Here is a 7,513-nt window from a genome sequence, read left to right as displayed (position 1 = left end):
TAATTTTAAATTGGCCATTAGAAGTAATGGCAGCAGGTTTGAGGGCCTAGAAGTATTATATATTGTGTACTTTATCAGTAATTTTTATGATATTTATGAAGCTCAGTATGGCTGATGTTAAGAGACAGGGTTATTAGCACTTCAGAACGTAAGAATGGAATTCAGAATGACCTTGGAAAAATTGAGAGGTGTTGATCCTAAATAGGAACACATGTGGGGAGACAAATGCACTGTAACTGCAGTATGCAACTGTGGCAGGGAGGAATTTAGAAGACCAAATTCAGAATAACAAAGTATTAATCATTCTTATATTACATTCTTCAGACTATTACTGGAATACTATGGTCAGTCTCAGTCCTACCAGTTTAAGAGATTTGTAACAAAGTGTATGAGATTTAGAAGATACAGAAAATAATTGAAGGTTAGAAATTTAGGAATGTGAAAACAGAAAATAAGTTGAATTTTAGTCATGTAAGGTCTCAAAATATTTTATCTCTCATATTTTCATTCTCAGAAGCTACTCAAGGATGTGCTCCACCAAAATGAGGATATGAAGCCAATATAAAGGAAGACAATGAATACAAGAGACAGGCAAAGGGAGTTCCCAGGACATAAGCAAGGGACATCCCAGGTAGCAAGAGTGCACCTGATGTCCAGGGCTATCTGTTATAGGTGTTATAAGGTGTAAGGGGAGATATTTTTCAGGAAGGTGAAAATAAAAGAATTCCTGATGCATTTGAATATTTTAAGAAAAAGGGCATGGTAACACATGCCTGTAATCCCAGTTAATTGAGAGGCTGAGGCAAGAAGGTAGCTTGAGTCCAGAAGTTCTAGGCTGCAGTATGCTATGATCATGCTTGTGAATAGCCACTGCACTCTAGCCTGGGCATCATAGCAAGACCCCCATTTCAAAAGAAAGAAGGAGAGAAAGAAAAATGGAAAGAAAAAGAAGAAGGAAGGAAAGAGGAAGAAAGAAAGAAAAGAAAGAAACAATGTTAAGCATTTGATGGAGAGTTTGGGGTTAAATTAGTGATATACACAGAGAATGTTTGCTAAAACCAACAAAAACCAACTCCAGGGAAGCAAAAGTTTTAGCCAAAATGAAAAGAAAAATTATATATACTACAGAGCTTCACTATAACTAACATAAATACTAAGTATTAATCTAATCAAAATTTTGATATAAAGATAGTAAGTAGATGAAAAGATGGGAAGGGTGGATGTGTGGGATGGGGCGGGAGAGGGTGGTGAAAGAAAGTTGTGCCCTTGTATTCCACAGTGAGAAGTCATGGAAAATGCCTACACTTGAAAAATCAAATTAATAACATAAGCAAATATAGCGTTAAAAAGTTGTGGAAGTAAACATCAAAACCACCAACCAACAAATTAATCAAATGAGCAAAACAAAATTTCTGAAAACATTGACTGTGGCCGCCTTTGGAGTGGAGAGAAATATACTGAGGGGAGGAACAAGGGACCATTATTTTTCACATCAAACCTTATTTAAAGCTTACTTAAACCATGAGCTTGTATAACTTTGGTTAAGGCAAACAAAAATTAAATTATTTAACTACATAAAATATATTTAAGGACCTAATAATCACTAAAAGTAAGGAAATTTGTTTTTTCTCAGGATGATGACAACTGCTTGTTGTATTTACAAAGTCAAGATTTTGGTTTAGTGGTAAGTTCTGGTAAGGATTGTTGTATGGGAGTTTCTAAACAGATGAGGCATTCCCTTTCCTGGAGCTATGGGGGACTAGCAATCAACACTCAATAGCCTGGCATGGTTTAGGTGCAGTTAGAGTAAGGCTGTGTGCATTTCCCTGTCTCATTTGGGTTCCTTATAATTCTGTGGGCCTCCAGCGGTGGTGTGGTGTGAAGACAAAGCACTGGATTTGTAGACACACAGACCCCACGTCAAATGCCAGCTCAATCATATACTATTTATGTGACCTAAGAAGTGACCCAACCCCTCTGAATCTTAATTTCCTCATCCATAAAATGGGGCAATGTGATATCCACCTCATGTGCTAAGCCGTTAAATGAACTTATGTTTGTAAAGTATCTGGCAGATGCTCAAAAAATATCAGTTTCTTCCTCTCTGAAGTAGTGAATCTCCTCACAGATTCAGAGCAGTAATCATTTGAATCATATGATGATAATGTATATTCATCTCTAATGCAATCAGGTAGGGAATTAAAATACATATTTAAATATCTCCTTGTTTTAACTTTTACATGATACAAAACAAGCAGTTTTCCTATCCTAGAAAGATATGCTTTAAATATAATTTATTTAGTCCAATTAGATGGCTATTTTGATGTCCCGTAGACACAACTTGAGTGCTTATATGTCACATATGGCCTAGTACTGTGAGAAGACTTCAGAAATGCTCAAGGCCTGTAGGTGAAGGAATAGTCAAAACATGCCCCATCCAGCCAGTCTCCCAAATTGCTACATAACCCCTTGAGACCCTGTGAATCATAGTTTATAAGCAACTATTCATAGATATAGGCATTTTCCCCAGGGTGTTTTTTATATGAGGTTGCTAAAGATCAACTTTAATATGTGTATATATTTTCTTTGCTAAGTATTAACTCTAACACCTGACTCACGAAAGTGGAGGGAGAGGGGAAGGAAAAATCCACTAAGTTAGAGAGGCCAGAGAGACCCCTTGCAGAGAGAGGATGGCAAAGAAAGTCAACCTTTGAAGAAAGGCCTCCCTAAGGAACAAGGACCGTGTGGTCCTGTGATCCTCTGTAATCTAAGTGCCAAGACTTAGTGCCAAGAATAAATGATCCTGGTTGATGAAGAGCAATCTGCCACTTCTAAGCTTTGATCAAAGATCAGAAAACCATCTCGGTGTTGCTGCATCTGACATCTGCTCACATTTTAACAATTTAGTGCCTATAACAGGAAGTACCTATTTTCACCTTGAAATTCTTTCATTCAGTAGAAATATTTTTTGTTTTAAATAATTTAAAAATATAACCAGTGAGCATCTTTAAATTTTCATAATTGGCTCACAGTAAAATAGATTTCTCACCTCTGATTTAGGTGAAATAACTTTGAAATAACTTTGTTTCTGCTTTATATTATTCTACTTTCTCTACCTCAAACAGGAACAAAAATTCTTTTAATAATCAATTGAGCTCATCAGTTTCTTTAATTGAACACTTGCTAGATTCTGGGGATACTAAGATGACTGTGAAAGAGTATCTTCCCTGGAGGAACTCAATTTCTATTTGGGGGTGATAGTGGGGAGAGGGGAACCCAGATTTGGAAAGAGACAATGGTGATAAGAATGACAATAAAAGTATATACAAAGGTTAAGATAAGACAAAAGATAGAAAGGCCAACCCCGGAGCTTTCCAAAAAGGCTTCCACAGAAGAGATAAAGTTGTGGCTTGATTTCCCAGGCCTTGTGAGAGCTTGCCAGTCAGTCAGAGACACTGAAGATACTCATGAAGGACAGTGAAGAAACAGAGCTTAGAACCAAACAGTATGTTTGCATAATGGCACAAAGCTCCATGTGGTTGTGTTAAGCAGTGAATGTGGGAAGGTAGTAGGAGGTGAGAACCAAGAAACAAGAGATAGAACATTCCATAGATAAATAACAGGAGTGACAGGCTCCCAGATGCATTGTCAAGAGAACATATGATGGCAAGGATGGGCTGGAGTGAGATGAGAACCTATTTAGAAGTAGTCCAGGTGGGAGGCTGAGGCAGGCAGATCACGCGGTCAGGAGATCAAGACCATCCTGGCGAACATGGTGAAACCCCATCTCTACTAAAAAACATACAAAAAATTAGCCGGGCATGATGGTGGGCGCCTGTAGTCCCAGCTACTCAGGAGGCTGAGGCAGGAGAATGGCGTGAACCCTGGAGGTGGAGCTTGCAGTGAGCGGGAGATTGCGCCACTGCACTCCAGCCTGGGTGACAGAGCGAGACTTGTCTCAAAAAAAAAAAAAAAGAAAGAGGTGGTCCAGGTAAGAGATATGGAGGTCCCAAATTATGGCAATAACATATCAAAGATGGATGATAACTAATTATAAATCATCTAAAAATGTGAAGTACCATGTAAAACCATACAAAGATATTAATTATTGATATTAATTTTCTGCATGACCTTGGAGTCTGTTGTGGCAACCCACCCCTAGTTTAGTAAATACTTGCTGTGGCCAAGCCAAATGCACAATGCCATCTACAGTAGGCGCGTGCTACCATCACACGCCTTCTCATGACTTCCCAGGATTTACTAGGAAGGCTATTTGTGGAACAAGCTCATTTTAGCCTCTTAAGTATCATAAAATAAACTAAGATTGCCCATTTTATTTTAAGTATCCTGCAGAAGACAATTAACTTTGTTTCCAGCACAAAATATAATGCCAGTATAACTTTTGTGAAACGTAAAATGGTGAAATTTAAGGATATGGCTGAAGATGCCCATGGTTTTATAGGCTTTTCACTTAGATGAATGAATGGATGACTTTGCCACAGCATTTTCAGCATTCCAGGCTTGTGATAAAATGGAATCCAGTTCAAGTTTCTTTTAACCTTCATTTTTAGGAACCCGTGATTACATATATAAACATTTATCAATATACACGTTTGGAGTTGACAGTGATTTAACATTTTGACCAAATACCTGTGCTAAATTCATTCATGAGACAGCTGAGGAAATCATTTCTGGAATAATTTTTACTGTTCTTCAGTGTTCCTCAGGCAGGAAGCCACAGGAAACAATGTATTGTGGTGCATATTTCCCTGCAGGATTTGGTATGTCATTCACTGTGGAGAATTTTGCTTTCCAGCTGCCTATAGTTCATATTTTTGTACTTGCTTTTCCCTCCAGGATAATTTGATGAAGTCAGTTCCTCAGAGATAGAAAATATCTTTCTATTTTTTTAAGACCAGATTTGTTTCTTTTCCCAACTGAGAGATAAACTTGATTAAAAAGAAAATATGTAAGTAGCCAGGATTAATTATTTTGACATATGAAATAACCATGATCACAATATGAAATAGTCATTAGATAATTTTAATAATCTAGTAGGGTAAGTGCTTTTGGTTGAATGAAAATAACGTCTGTCAAAATTTTGGATCAGTTTAAAATGTAGTAAATTAGAACCTGGAATATGGAAATGAAAACCACCCTTTTTCGAGAGAACTTCACTATTCTTTTATTAGGTCTGATTTCTACTTTAAAGTTTTTCTACCCTCCTTTTCCTTTCACTTCCCTGCGAAACATTGTCCCACTCATAGACGAGAAAATAGCAGAATAAAATGTTTTAAAATCAGAACTAATATCCTTACGTTAAGCAACTGTTTTTTTTAAACACCTACACCAGTGGATTTTCAACCCTGCCTGTAAGAATCACTGGAGGAACTTTTTAAAAATGCACAGACCTTCACGCCTGTAATTCCAGCACTTTGGGAGGCCAAGGCAGGCAGATCACTTGAGGTCAGGAATTCGAGACCAGCCTGGCTAACGTTGTGAAACCCTGTTTCTACTAAAAATACGAAAAGAATTAGCCGGGCGTGGTGGCACGCGCCTGTATTCCAGCTACTCGGGAGGCTGAGTGAGGCAGGAGAATCACTTGAACCGGTGAGGCGGAGGTTGCTGTGAGCCAAGATCGCGCTATTGCACTCCAGCTTGGGCAACAAGAACGAAACTCCGTCTCAAAAAAAAAAAAAAAAAAAAAAAAAGCACAGATTTCACCTTCTGAATTACTAATCCGATTCATATAGGGTGGGACCTAAGTGTTCACATTTCTCAGAACCTCCCAGGCTGACTTTAATGTACAGTAGAGTTGAGACCACTGGCCTCTACTGTCCTTTGCATAGGTGTCCCTAGGCTCTTTTTCAACCTGCCAAACCGGATTTCTCTCTCACCCACTTAAAGACTACACTTGGGTAACAGTGACAATCAAGCTCTGTGGTCTCCAAAGTGAGGGGTCCAAGATGATCTATTAGAGTGTGAGAAAAATATGAGAAGTTTATTTTTTAATCACATCCTTTAATGATATATTTTTAAAATATTTTATGATGCACATAATATATTAGTACAATAGATTGGGGAGGGGAGACAGAACAGAAAACACCATTTTTCCTGTTACATAGATCCCCTCATTCTCTGCTTTCAATGAGAGCAGTTTCAATGTTGGCTTTTTGATGTCTACTGATTGCTGCAGACTTCTCTAGAGCTAAGTATGGAGTTTTATAAGATGCATGTCCTCCACTGAACAGCTGTATTCTATGACCAACCACAGAACAAAATCTTTTCTTTTTTTTTTTTTTTTTTTTTTGAGACGAAGTTTTGCTCTTGTTGCCCAGGCTGGAGTACAATGGCATGATCTCGACTCATCACAACCCTGCCTCCCGGGTTCCAGTGATTCTCCTGCCTCAGCCTCCCGAGTAGCTCGGATTACAGGCATGCGCCACTACACCCAGCTAATTTTGTATTTTTAGTAGAGGTTTCTCTATGTTGGTCAGGCTGGTCTCGAACTCCTGACCTCAGGTAATCTGCCTGCCTCGTCCTCCAAAGTGTTGGGATTACAGGCGTGAGCCACCGTGCCCGGCCTAGAACAGTCTTTCTTCCTAGGTCTTTGTCCTTCCCAGGGTTCCTGATACAGCTTTACCTCCTGATCCCTTCTCTTAGTAAAATTTCTTCTCACCCTTCCAAATTCTTCTAAAACGCACAAGCATTTTTGGGTACAGTAACAAAAGAGACTTTAATATAGAAATGCCACCAAAATGTCCCCTGATGGTAAGAATTTTGAGTTATAATGACATTGTGGTCACTTTTTTTTTTTCTAAGATAGTTTCACTTTTGTCACCCAGCCTGGAGTGCAGTGGCACGACCTTGGCTCACTGTAACCTCTGCCTCCTGGGTTCAAGCGATTCTGCTGCCTCAGCCTCCCAAGTAACTGGGATTACAGGCATGCACCACCACACCCAGATAATTTTGTATTTTTGGTAGAAATGGGGTTTCACCATGTTGGCCAGGCTCGTCTCGAGCTCCTGACCTCGTGATCAGCCCGCCTCAGCCTCCCAAAGTACTGGGATTACGGGCATGAGCCACTGTACCCGGCCATTAACTACAACAATTAAAAAAAAAAACTAGTATGAGAAGGGGGAAAATGGTTGTGGTTGAATGACACGATTGGCCAGGATTAGACAATTGTTGGATCAGAGTACTGGGTACATGAAGGTCATTATTATATTCTGCTTACTTTTTTGTATGCTCAATTTTTCATAATAAGTTAAAAAAACCTTTTGAATCATTTATGGTTCATTTATTTAAAAAGAACCCCTCCTGCCACCTCCCCTAGCCTAATATAAGGGCACCCCAAACCACAACTCTTGGGCTTGAATAATGTGCGAATCTATTTCAGATATGAGCTTCAGATTGGTGTGAATTCTGCTCCTTCTGAGGCTGATTTCTTCCTTCCTCGCCATCACTGACCACTTTATTTTGTCCCAGTGGCTATCTCTCAACCTGCCCACAA

General features: G+C 39.1%; 1 long non-coding RNA gene across 1 annotated transcript; it reads left to right on the top strand.

Moving 5' to 3' along the window:
• The first annotated feature begins 2,271 nt into the window (after positions 1 to 2,271).
• LOC108517134 (uncharacterized) lies at positions 2,272 to 7,266 on the top strand. The gene is made up of 2 exons (XR_001882010.1): positions 2,272 to 3,714; positions 3,992 to 7,266. It is a non-coding gene; the product is annotated as an uncharacterized LOC108517134 (long non-coding RNA).
• Positions 7,267 to 7,513: the final 247 nt, after the last annotated feature.

The sequence above is a fragment of the Rhinopithecus bieti genome, unplaced genomic scaffold (assembly GCF_001698545.2).
Source record: "Rhinopithecus bieti isolate Rb0 unplaced genomic scaffold, ASM169854v2 scaffold_36840, whole genome shotgun sequence".
Lineage (NCBI taxonomy): Eukaryota > Metazoa > Chordata > Mammalia > Primates > Cercopithecidae > Rhinopithecus > Rhinopithecus bieti.
This window is presented reverse-complemented; position numbering and strand designations above follow the sequence as displayed.